Source organism: Eublepharis macularius, chromosome 3 (assembly GCF_028583425.1).
Source record: "Eublepharis macularius isolate TG4126 chromosome 3, MPM_Emac_v1.0, whole genome shotgun sequence".
Lineage (NCBI taxonomy): Eukaryota > Metazoa > Chordata > Lepidosauria > Squamata > Eublepharidae > Eublepharis > Eublepharis macularius.
The window spans coordinates 50,469,641-50,483,599 of NC_072792.1; positions in this window are offsets into that span (position 1 = coordinate 50,469,641).

The following is a 13,959-nucleotide window of genomic DNA, read 5'->3' on the forward strand; positions in this document are numbered from 1 at the left end:
AAAATAAGTCTTGTCTACTCAAACTGGCATCAGCTCTCCAGGGTCTCAGGCTTTTCCCATCCTCTGTTACCTGATCCTTTCAACTGGAGAAGTCAGGGTTTGAATCTGGGACCTTCAGCCGGCCAAGCAGATGCTCTTTTTCTGAGCTATGGCCCTTTCTTGTCCAGCCCCTCCCCATGTTCAACCATGAGTGCTTACATTTAAGTTTTGTGTAGTGGTTAGGAGCACAGGACTCTAATTTGGAGAACCAGGTTTGATTCCCCACTCCTTCACTTGAAGCCAGCTGGGTGACCTTGGGTCAGTCACAGCTTCTAGGAGCTCTCTCAGCCCCACCCACCTCACAGGGTGTTCTGGTGTTGTGGGGATAATAATAGCATACTTTGTATGGGTTTTAAGTAGAGATGGGCACGAACAGAAAAAAACAACGAACATGATGTTCGTTGTTTGTTGCCATCCATGAACAGGGACTCATGAACAACCACGAACATGGCCCTGTTCATGAACATGTTCGTGGTTGACTGTTTGTGGGGGCCAGCAGGCTCTCCTCCAGCCATGTTCCAAGTCAAGATCCCTACTGCACCACTCCCAGAAACCTGACCTGAGCAGGCACCAGGAAAGGTACCAATAATAAATAATAGCTTGGCCCAGAGCCTGGCAGCAGCCCTGGAACTTGAAGGGGTAGATCCCTACCACATCACTCTCAGAAACCTTACCTGAGCAGGCAGCAGGAAAGGTACCAATAAAAGCAGATCAGATTCATTTTATTGTATATGGCCATTGGCCTTCACAATATCAAAACACTCTCGAATGTCAGTATAATACATAATCAAATAATAGCTTGGCCCAGAGCCTGGCAGCAGCCCTGGAACTTGAAGGGGTAGATCCCTATCCCACCACACACACAGAAAATTCAAGCTCCAATGCACTTTCTCTATCAAAATGCCAACAGCAACTCTCTCCCTCTCCACTGTCTGCAAACTAAGCCAGAGCTGGGAGTCCCTCTCCCCCCTGCTCTTTGCTCCCTTGTTTTAACAAATTTGGAGCTCCACACTTGAAAGGAAGATGTGCCTATCAAGATAAACTGGGCTAAGATTGGGGTTTCCAGGGCAACAGCAGGCATTCAGACAAAGTTCAGACAATCTCTGCCAAAGTTGCCAAGGGAATTGATTGCAGGTGCCAGATTGTCTGGCTTGACAAACAGCAGCAAACGAGGCTTGCAACTTTGTTTAGGATGGGGTCTCATGAACAGTTTGTTCTCGAACAGCAGATTAGGCTGTTTGTGGCCTTTTTTTGTTCGTATTGCTGTTCGTGCCCGTTTCTAGTTTTATGTTGTCCAGAAGGGCAGTATATAAATCGAATGTTATTATTATGATAACTCTAAAAACCTATTCTAGTCATGTTTGTTGGAAAGTAAATCCCAATAATTTCAGCTGGACTTACTCCCAAGTAAATGCCCATAGAATCACAGCCTTAGGCAGACAGGTCTATCATTCGGCCAACACTGAGATCTTTTTTATTTCTGTAGAAAGTGATTCCCAAAGACACTGTGACACCTACTGCCACTGGCTTTCTCATTCTGGTGCAATTCATATTCAGACTGTATTCCCCAATAGTGGTATTGCAGACAATTGTATTAACTCATATAAGTTTTGATTGTTTTCTATTGATTATTTTACATAACTAGAGACATTTGGGAAATAAAAGCTAAGCATCACTGCTTACATGTAAAAAGAGGGCAGTTTAAAATGGTGAGCCTTTTCTAAGACTCTCTCTATATATTGGGGGGGGGAAGCATAAATCAATCATTCAAAAATTAATTTAAGGCCTTGGTTTAAGCTCTATGACCTGTTTAATGTCTTAATTGGCTGCTGCCAGCATCGTCAAACTGAATGAAGCTCTTAGCTAAAATGTCATAAACTCCTCATCAGGAGCATTTATATAACACAGGTATCTGGCCTGTCATTATGCCGAGCCTTTGACAGGATGTGTTTGTTATGCTGTACTTTACTTTTGGTGAAGTAAAAAAAATCTAAAAGAACGATCAGTAAATGTATATGTTCTGGAGTGTTTCAAAACTTTAGGAACCAGTCCTGATATGTGTGCTACATGTTCAGTATATATGTGACACACACAAGATAAACAGCCATTAAAAAAATCAGATATAAATTCCGTTTTTTAAGAAAGTGGGAACGTTACGTGTTCCTGATGACGACCAAATGTGGCTAATGTTAAAATTTAAACAGTTTGTACTTAACAAGAATGTCAATGGAATATTTCACAATCAGACTTCTTCAGGGCCTGCTGCCATTTCGTGGTTGTCACCCACGCCATGTTTACTTCTTAATAATTGCTTGCAGCTATGCTATATATGGAACATTTTGTTCGAAGCCGAGAAACTCCTTAGGTTTGGTCATTGAGAAAGAGCTGTCCTGAAGCCATGGACAATGGGAAGGCATTTCTTGGTGAGGTGGATATATAAAAAACTAAAGCACCATCCTGCCTTGGTTTCTTCAGTTTTGCTGAGTCCTTCACTCAGACTTTTCCTGCAGCTTTTGCCAGCATATTTGTGGATAGAGAAAAAGCAGCAGTGCCAGGGCCCTTGGACTGCCCTAGGAGGGGTATTGATTGAATATAACAACAACAACAACAACATTTGACTTCTGTACCGCCCTTCAGGATGACTTAACACCCACTCAGAGCAGTTTACAAAGTATGTCATTATTATCCCCACAACAAAAATCACCCTGTTGGGGGAGGGGGTGGGGAGCTCCTAGAAGGTGTGACTGACCCAAGGTCACCCAGCTGCTTAGAAGTGGAGGGGAATCAAACCCGCTTCTCCAGGTTAGAGTCCCATGCTCTTAACCACCACACCAAATTTCTATCATATCTCTCTACCATGTTTAGTGTTGGAGGCAGTTTACACCATAAGATATAAAATAACCAATATTTTTTAAAAATAGTCTAATACAATAAACGGTATTATTATAACACATATTGTTATGCCCATTATTATCATATATGTTATGGTTATTTTTAAACTACCTCTTTAGGAACTTTTTGTGCTTACTGGTGTCTGACATTCAGAAAAAAAAGCCATTTCCATTTAATGGTGACACCAAATTTTCAAGTGTTTCCTGCTAGGAAAGAAGATTATTGCTGGCTGACAACACTGTTTAGAAGTGAGACATGGGCCGTCATCACACGGGCATCTCTTCCGTTAAATTTACAGCATATAGCGTCCTACCTGTTATCGGCACAGTAACGTTTCTTTGGGTCACCTAACGGCTCTTTGCGCCACCAGCTGTCCACACCGAAGCACTCTGTTCTGTTCTCTCTAACCGTGCAGACGCAGCTCCTCCCCGTTTTTTTTTAATATTCTGGCGTTTAATTTCGCTATAACGGAATAACAGCATATAAACATTCCATTAGAGCAAAACATTATGACCCTTTTGTTTTTCCAACTTTGAAATTATATAAATAGCCCTTTGCCCGCAGAAAACTCCCTGTCTGACGTGATCCCCATCGCTGATGACTCTGCCATGGCGATTGAGTCATTTTTACTTCAGCAGAAAGTTTGCATTGTGTTATGTCGTTATGGCGTTATAAGGACATAATAAAATTAAAAAAGGGGAGTCGCAGGAAGAAATGGATTCTGGGATTGAAGGGAGGGCATAGGACGTTGCGAGGCGAAATACATCGATGTGAGGCATTCACACTGAGGCACAAAATAGCGCGACTATCAAGCACAAAGCAGAAGAGAGAAAATCGCTACAGTGTTGGAATACGGTGGGTGTTTGCCGGGAAATAGTGCCATTTTAGCGCTAAATAAAAGCCCGTGTGACGACGGCCATGTTTTGGAGCTGTGATGTTCCTGCTAGTTTGCTTGGACTACTGCCTATCAGAATGAAGAACGTTCTTCCGAATTTGTGGTTTCTAGAGATTACAGAGCACTGATCAACCACAAATGCAATATCATGAAATTGCCTAATACTGCACACACAATGATACTACTTTTGTTTAATAGCATTTACCATATGAGAACTACTCGAAACTGACAGTGAACTGGAAGACATCTGAGTACAGGCATGCAAATGAACCTACCCAAGTGTTCCACTTAGCTCCCATTCTCATTTATTGCTTTATATGTTTTACAGTATCAGTAAATCCATTCTGTCTTGTTATTATTACTGAAAGAAGGCCCACCTGGGAATATTTAGGTCTTTCAGCAATAGCCCAAGGCCTAGATGTAATGTCTGTTGGAATTGGATTCACTGTTAAAAATACAGCAAGGACAATTCTTTCTGACCAAAATAGGAGGACAAAATGAGAGGACAGAAGCATCTAGTTAGCTACTTACTGGGTGCATAGATATGCATACTTGCATCCCTACTAGCTAGCTTAAAGGCAGTGCAATCCCAAGGAGAGTTATATCCTTCCAAGCCCATTGATGTCAATCGATGTAGAAGAGTATAGCTCTGCTTAGGATTGCATTGTCAGTCATTGACTTAAATGTCCGCAGTGTTTTAAATTATATGATAAACCTATCGGCAAGCTGTTCATACAGTTCCTGTTGGTGTCTGAGGTTAGAGGCCTGCATGTTTGATTCTTCAATGGCATTCAGTACGTAATCTAAAAGGCCTCTCACTGCTGCTGTTGCAGCAATGCAAACCAGACAACACCCGGACAAACAAAGGAAATTTAACTTTCATCAGTTGGGTTTAAAAATGCATTTACTTTGACTGCACTGAGCAAATCTAAAAAAAGATGAAAAGCATCTTTAGCATGCCAGAAACATCTGGTTTCATATTTTCAGACCAAAAGGAAATTGCATGAAGTCTAAAATCTTCTGTTTTGATTTACATTATTATTGGAGGGCTCAGACACTGCCAGTCATAAAATAAAATTTTATGATAATAAATAAATAAGGAAAACAATCTGACAAAACATGTTGTGGAACAAAGATGCATTTCAAGTTTAATTAACTGATAACAATGTTTATGATAGCAGAATTGTGCCACCAATTATGCAGCTAGTAAATGCATGCCAGCCATGCAAAGCTGGCCTATAAAAGTGTGACGGAAAAGATCTCTCCTGCAGCAAAATACTTCAGAACACAAAAGAGAAGGTACTCTGCAAGCAGTAAATCATGGAGCAATTAAGACTCTCTCTGAAGACATTTATGAGAAGGTCTTTTATCGATGGTGTGACAGTTGCTTGGCTTCAAGTGTACATTGTAAACTGCACGACAGTTGCAGGTCCTGGTTTCTAATATGCCTAACTGATAGTGACCACAGCAAGAGCCAGATCCAGGATTTTTTTTTCAGGCGATACGTACATAAATGAGAGGAGAGCAGAACGCACAGTTCTAAGCTCTCTCTCTTTGCACAAGACTTTACCCTTTTTGACAACTGCCCTATGACATTTGGAGGAGTATCAGCTACATTGGAAAGGAGGCCAGTTATGGAGACTCAACGGTCTTGAGGGAGGAATGGATAAATTTGGGTGGGATTGTAAAAGCAGGGTTTGAATTTCTTTTCTAAAAAAAAGTGTATTTGAAATGGATTCCCTAGTGAGATCACAGCAAAGCTGTATCCTAGGAATCTCAAGGTGAATGAACATGCCTTTTCCCCACCACCCACCAATTCACTCCACAGTTTTTCTGGATGGCAACTTGAAAAGTAAGAGAATTTCAAAATGAACAAAACCAATCTTATTAGATTTGCTATGACTGCTCTGAAAGCTAGTTTTGCATCAGACAAATGGTTACATTTGGAGTGTATACTTTAGAATTGCAGTGTGGTTTATAACAGAAATTGTTACACATAATGTGAAAATTGAGCTGGAGGGTATATAATTTTCCACCAACCTGAATTGTGTTTACAGAGCTATGACAATGCAGACCTTGGAACATGCTGTGTTGCAGTTCAGATGACGACTTCCTTGCCTTGCCTTGCCTTGCCTTGCCTTGCCTTGCCTTGCCTTGCCTTGCCTTGCAAGAGGGCTGCAAGGCAAATCTTTTCTTCCTCACTTACGAACTGTATAGCTGGGTCCTATATAACTGAATATACAGATCGATGCTATTAGTTGAGTCTGCGTTTTGTTGTTAGTTTTATGTTTTGAATGGCTGATTATTTTGAATGGATGATTATTTTCTGTTTTTATTGAAAGCTGCCGTGGGCTGCAGAAAAACTGACAAGGGTAGACCCATAAAAATGACTTTTAAAAAGTATGTGCCAGATTTGTGGAGGATAGATGCATCAGTGATTACTTGGTAGGCTTGGTGACTAAGGAGAACCATCATATTCAAAGACAGCAAACCTCTGGATACCATTAGTAGGAGGCAGGGGACAGCCTTGGCCTCTATGCTCTGGTTGTTGGTCCTCCAGGGCAACTAGAGAGGTGAGGTCTTCTGCACTGACAGAAGCTCTTCCCTACACCAGCTTTGCCTGCTTCTGCTTAGCTGAGCAGTGGGGAGAAATTCTGGGGGATTCTGCTTTAGCATTTGCCAAAACGGGAGAATGCTAAGGCATAGTACCTACATGATGACATCACTTTGCACCAGAAGTGACATCACAATGTCACCAGTGAGGGACTCCAACTTGACATGAGTCTCCTGCCAGTTACCAGCCTGAGTCTGGAAATCCTAGTGGCAACTGTTTAGCCACTGTGTGAAATAGATGTATCCAGCAGAGCTCTTTTAATGTTCATTTACTTTCTAGGTATTTGAAAGTCTCATTTTTTCTGCTTAATAAAGAAATCTGTTCATATTCTGGAAACTTTAGTTTCATTTAGCATCTTTCTTTGTGTCCATCCTTCAGTTTATAGAAGTTAACATTCTATTCTGTGCTACTGGGAATTACTACTGGCATGTTTTGACTCAACATTATAAATATTAATGAGATGATTGGGGTAAAAATGAGTTCCATCAACTGATGAAAATTTGGAGCCAATGAATCAAAATTTTCTCATAAAGTATTCCCAAAAATGCTGAATGATTTTTTTCCCATGGAAGATGTTCTTCTGAGTGGAAAACTGGGAAGAAATCCCCTTACGCATAAATTCATAATGTGCCATTGATCCTGAAAGATAACATCAGTGTTATGAAACTATCTTTTGCTTTAGGCCTCTGATGCTTGTTGTCATCTGATGTAAGTTTGTTAATATGTATTTATTGAGAGACTCTTTGAACCATTTGGTTTTTGAGGCAGTTTCCAACATATGAACTCTTTCATATGAACTCTTGCGCATTTAGGTTTCTGAAAGTCAACAGGTTTTTTTTAAAAGGTTTCACACATTTTAAGGATAAAAAATAAGGATGAAGAATTTAAATTGAAATATTAAGCAGATGACATTGTTTTGATGATTTTAAACCCACATGTGACACTACAACATGTTACGGAACACCTTGTGAGATATGGAAATTTTTGGGGATTTAAAGTTAAAAGGAAAAAAAACTAAAATAATTCCCAAGATTTTAACAAGGCAAGAAGAAGAAAAAAATCAGGAATTGTCGGGATGTGAAATAGCAGTAAAGCCAGTGAAATATTTGGGCATAAATTGAACAGGACAAAAGGAAACACTATTCAAGGACAATTACAAAGTACAAAGTACTTTGGAGGAGGATTCAAAAAGATCTTGAAAGGTAATAACAACAACAACAACATTCGATTTATATACCACCCTTCAGGATGACTTAACACCCACTCAGAGCAGTTTACCAAGTGTGCTATTATTATCCCCACAACAAAACACCCCGTGAAGTAGGTGGGCTGAGAGAGCTTCTAGAAGCCGTGACTGACCCAAGGTCACCTGACTATCTTCAAGTGGAGGAGTGAGGAATCAAACCTGGCTCTCCAGATTAAAGTCCTGTGCTCTTAACTAGAGATGGGCACGATCTGCATTACGATCGAAAAAAACCCACGATAATGGCGATCGCGTGATCAGGACCCGGCGGATCGTACTCGGGCACAGCCAACGATCCAGCCGTCATGAGGGGGGCTGGATCAGGGCTTGATTGGGGCGATCGTGCTCGGATCGGGAAGCCAGACACTCAGGCACCAGCAATCTATTCCCCTGGCAACGGAGCCAGGGGAATGCCTGAGCTGTGTTTGCCCTCCTTCTGTCACCCTGGAAACCCGAATGGAAGCCCAGCTTGCCTCGATCAGCAGGGCTTCCTTCCAACCACAGAGCAGCAAAGCAGTCACCAGCTGGGAGAAGACACCCAAGGGAGGGAGGGGGAAGGGGGCGTTCTGTAGCCATGGGCACTCCAATCTCATCCCTGCAAATCCTGATGGGCAGCTCTGACGGCTGAACACAGACAGCCAAACACAAACACAGATGCTGCCAGCATCAGCCACCGTTCCTGTATCGCTGGGAACAGCTTTTGCCTCCACGATCCATGATCCACGATCCACGGATCGGAAACAGGAGATGACCGGTGTGGATCGTTAATTCGGGATTGTTGCCAGAGCTGATCCACGATCAGCTTGATTGGTATTTTTTTTTTGGATCGTGCCCATCTCTACTCTTAACCACTACACCAAGCTGGTAGTCAAAGTTAAAATTGTCTCAGATAGGAAGAATTTCTATAATAAAAATGAATATTTTAGTGAAAATTAACTTTTTATTTCAAATGTTATCAATCAGTATACAAGATAAGACACTGAATAGCTGGCAAAGACAGATAAATCAATTCATTTAGAATGGCAAAAAACCAAGAGTAAGATTTAAGGTACTACAAGATGAAATAACAACAACAACATTTGATTTATATACTGCTCTTCAGGATGACTTAATGCCCACTCAGAGCGGTTTACAAAGTATGTTACTATTATCCCCGTAACAAAACACCCTGTGAAGTGGGTGGGGCTGAGAGAGCTCCAGAGGACTGTGACTAGCCCAAGGTCACCCAGCTGGCTTCAAGTGGAGGAGTGGGGAATCAAACTCGGTTCTCCAGATTAGAGTCCCGCGCTCTTAACCACTACACCAAACTGGCTCTCAGAAGAGGAGAATTGGCGGTACCAAACATTAAATTATATTATGAAGCAGCCAGTTTGGTTTGGATTATAGATTGGATTAAAAACCCAAAGGATAGATTATTATGATTAGAAATGGCTTCGTCTGAAGGGCTACATAATTACCTTCGGGTGAAGGTAATTATGGACACAACATAATTAGGACACAATATAAAAGTCATGTGATAAAAGAGAGCTTGATCCACATCTCGGACTAGGTAAGAATAAGGATAAGCCTGCTGATATCACCAATATTTTCACCAATTGATGCCTTTTGTGATAAGAATCAGAGAAAAGGTAAAGATTTTATAACTTATCAAGATATGATACATTCTCAAGGAAAGATAAAATCATGGCAAGAAATTCATGACGAAGGAAAGGAAATACAATGGCTGATACATCTTCAGGCAGTCTCCAGATTAAAGGGAGCTGTTAAGGATTGTAGAGGCCAACTGAGAGATATTACTGATTTTGAGAAGATAATTACGCAGAAAAAGAATAATATCTTGGGCCAAATTTACAAACTTCTACTTCAATATGATACAGAAACAGAACAAATTAAAACTTGTATGCTAAAATGGATGCAAAATTTTGGAGAAGAAATAACATTTCAACAGTGGGAAAATTTGTGCACTAAGGGCATAAAATTTACTGCAAGCCAAACACGGAGAGGAAAGTGGTACAAGATGTTTTTTAGATGGAACATCACACCAAAATATATTAAAAAAATGAATAAGAAAATGTAGGGTCAGGTTGGAAATGTAAGGAAGCAGACAGTTCTTTTTTTCATATGTGGTGGACATGTAAAAAAAAGTAAAAAAATTGGAAAGATATACACGCTGAGATTCAGCATGTATATGGCAAAAATTGATTTTGCCATGAAAGCCCAGGCTATGTTGTTGGGAATAATACTAGATAATGTTGATAGAACACTACATGAACAATTTAGATATTTGCTGATGGTGGGAAGAGTGGAAAGTGGTGACAAGTAAATGGAAAGGAGAATGCCCAAACAGGGAAATCTGGAAAGACATAATATCACAATATGTGGTGATGTCAAACTATGGAATCCCAGTTATCTAGAGTTCGTCTGCCCCCTTCTGCAAGAAGCACAAAGTTTCTTGATTCCAAAAGGTTTATTGAAAGACGATGCTCAAGATACAAGTATCCATATTCCAAGGACTAGGAAAGCCTTGGCTGAACGAAAGCTTTGTTGAGAATGACACACAAAATGAAAGTAACAATATCTCAAACACCCATTCCCAGCCTCCCCCCTTCTTGACAGAAGGCCTGGGAAGGCGAGGACGTCAAGGTCGGCCGGAACGGGTTGATAAGAATTCTTCGCTCCCATGGATATATGCGGCCTGGGCAGCACCTGGGCCTGGAGGGAGAGAAATAAACAACTACAGATTATAACTTGAGAACATGGCGTAGCTATGGCTTGAGAACTGACTAGCAAACTGACACTCTGACAGGTGGTGGAAAAATTGACGAGTTTGAATTTGAAGAGAAATGGGGAAGTTATTTTGCTGGCAATGGATAAAATATAGAAGATGTCTTAGTCCTGCAAATTTGAATATGATTGCACATTGATATATTTTATAATTTGTAAGATAATTAGTTATATATAGATAATTGGTAGAAATGACCGTATGGTAGATAATATTGAAATATTGTTACAACAACAACAACAACAACAATATTGTTATAACAATAACAATAACATTGTTATTGTTAATAATTGTTATTGTTAAGAAAAGTTAAGGATAAGATGGAGTAATAATGAAATAATGAGCTTTTTATTTTATTTTATTTTATTTTAAATAAGGAGTAGAAACAGGTTTGAATTTTGTATGTGTTATTTATTTGTGTTATTTATTTGTATGTGTTATTTATTTGAAGGACAAACGGGAGCCCCGGAAGCTGGGACAACTCAAAATACAATAGTCCGGGGGACAACAGTAGATAACAAACCATTATAAATAAATTTTTATATTTTACGTGTGCAGAGTGCTAAAGTGCAGGTGCATACAGAATAAATATATATAAATACAGTATGAAATGCTAATAATAAGGAGGTCTGTCAGTCCATCAACAATTCCAAAATATTCTGTATAATATCAACTGGTGGATGAAGAGTACGCAAAAGTGGGGAGAAAGCGTCCTGCTTGTGATGTAAGTCAGACCATCAGTCCAAAGATGGAGCTGGATGTGCCAAAGGACACTCAGCCGACGGGCTTATGCGCAACTTTCCATTTCCCGTTTCATTGTTACTTCTTCTTGGGCATAATTCAATGGACTATGATGGAAATTATTGTACAAAATTAATTGTCTAAAATATTTTTTATAAACATAGCATCTTATACAGCAATTAATATTCATACTCACTGGTCATGAGCGTCTCTCCTTACACCAAACGCAGTGCAATTACAATAAAGCTGACAGATACAACATATAGGGATACACCCCCTATTTCAATGAAAAGCTTTGGGCCACATCATTAAGACAATTAAAGTCTGCCAAATCCTTAAAGGGATCGGAACTATTTTAATGATTAGATATATGCAATACACAAATATATATGTAGCATGAGAGCAACATATCAACATTCCAAACATCATATAAGAAGGACAATGCCTGCCAAGCATCCCCAAGAACCGCCAATCCCTATGGAAAAACGCAAAGGTCTGTACATCGTTGCCTAGGTGGGTGGGGTCCCTTTACCCTAGAAAGCAAGAGTAATCTATTGCAAGGTTTAAGCCGCCAGGTGTTAGACTATTCAATTCAAAAATCCATTTGGATTCCAGTTGTAAAAGTTTTTTGGTCTGATCTATAATAGAATGTTCATCTGCCATCTCCAAAACCGAGACCTGGAACTCATTAATGTTGTTGTGACTGGACAAATAATGCTCTACTAGAGGAGCCTCTCTAACGCTATTTTTTATACGTGAGATGTGCTCCTGTATACGGACACACAATTGGTGAGTTGTGCTCCCGATGTAATTAAGCCGCCAGCTACACTGTATAATATAGACAACGTTTGATGTCTTACAAGTGGAGAAACCTGGGGCAATACCTTTCCTCTGCGGTAAAATAGTATCTAATTTCACCATAAATTGGCAAACAGTGCAGTCTCCGCAAGGAAAATGTCCCTCAGGCAAAGAACGCACAGGAGCCACCTGATTAAATTCTTATCTTATAAGTATGTCTCTTAAGCTCCTAGTGTGTCTGTAGCCTATAGTCGGACAGTCTTCACATCCAGTAATACTGCTAACCAAATGCCAATGTTTCTTGATAATTCTACTTATAGGGCCTGCCATACCAGTGTATTCTAATGCCCACTTAATTCTAGAGTCAGCCTGACGGACTTTCGGACGGAGCAGTTCCTCCCGTGGAGTATTCTCCGCCCTCATTATCGCCAGCAATCTAACTTCAACAGGGTAGCCCCGGGAGGCTAGAGCTAAATCCAGATGTCTAAAGTCCTCATTAGTTGTGGAGTTTCGTTTCATCCATAGAAACTGACCAACAGGTATGTTGTTTTTTAGATATCTCGGATGGAAAGAGTTAAAGTGCAGATAAGAGCACCGGTCAGTAATTTTTCTAAAGGGACGCATTCCCAGGCTGCAAGCTGTGCATTTATAAATAGTAACGTCTAGATATTTAATACATTCCAGGCTCCCTTGCCAAGAGAACTGGATGTCTGTGTCCAAGGTATTTAGCCAATCGGCAAAGTCTTCTGCTGGCGTGATCGAACTCAAGATGATGATGACGTCATCAATATACCTCTTGTAAAAAACAATAGAGTCTCTAAAGGGGTTGACCTCCGCCAAGACAAATTCCTGCTCGATTCGCGACATAAAGAGGTTGGCGATACTCGGGGCGGTGGCGCAACCCATCGCCACCCCTTTAGTCTGATAGAAGTATTCATTATTGAACTTGAAATAATTACGTTCAAGTACTATATCTAAGATGTTCAATAGGAACGGGGTGGAGGGAATTTGGGAGGTGCGCTGAAGCAGAGCATTTTCAACGACTGCCCTCGCACCTTAGTGTGGTATTGAAGTATATAATGACTTGACATCTAATGTCATTAAGTATGCTGTGCTGGGTATTATCAAGGGTTCTAGAAGAGATATTAAAGTCATTGTGTCTTTAAGATAAGCTTTAGTGCGGGTCACCAGGGGTTGGAGGAAAAAATCAATAAAGATTGAAAGAGGTTCCAACACCAAGTTGGAACCTGAGATGATGGGTCTGCCGGGTGGGGGAAATCCCTGTTTATGGATTTTAGGTAATGTGTAAAAGACCAGAGTGCGGGGCTGTTTATTTATGAGGGCGTTAAAGGTTTTTTGGTCAATTTCGTTTGCCAACAAACCCTCCTCCAGGACGATGCAAATTACTCTCTGGATCTGTGCCAGAGGATTGAAGGGAATTCGTTTGTAATCCGTCTCTATATTGCGTTGGCACTCAGCCTCTTGGATGTAGTGGATGCGGGACGCTTTCTCCCCACTTTTGCGTACTCTTTATCCACCAGTTGATATTATACAGAATATTTTGGAATTGTTGACGGACTGGCAGACCTCCTTATTATTAGCATTTCATACTGTATTTATATATATTTATTCTGTATGCACCTGCACTTCAGCACTCTGCACATGTAAAATATAAAAATTTATTTATAATGGTTTGTTATCTACTGTTGTCCCCCGGACTATTGTATTTTGAGTTGTGTTATTTATTTGGAAAATATACACTAAATAGGCTTAATTATCATTCTAATATATATAACGGTTATATTTTTTTACTCTGTATTTTAATAATCCTTGTAGCACATGATCCTTTATATTTGTCTTTCTTGTCCCCTTTCTTTCCTTTTCTCTTTCTGCATTCCCTTCTTGTTTTAATAAAATAAATATATATATTTTTTAAAAGGATAAAATGCTGTCCT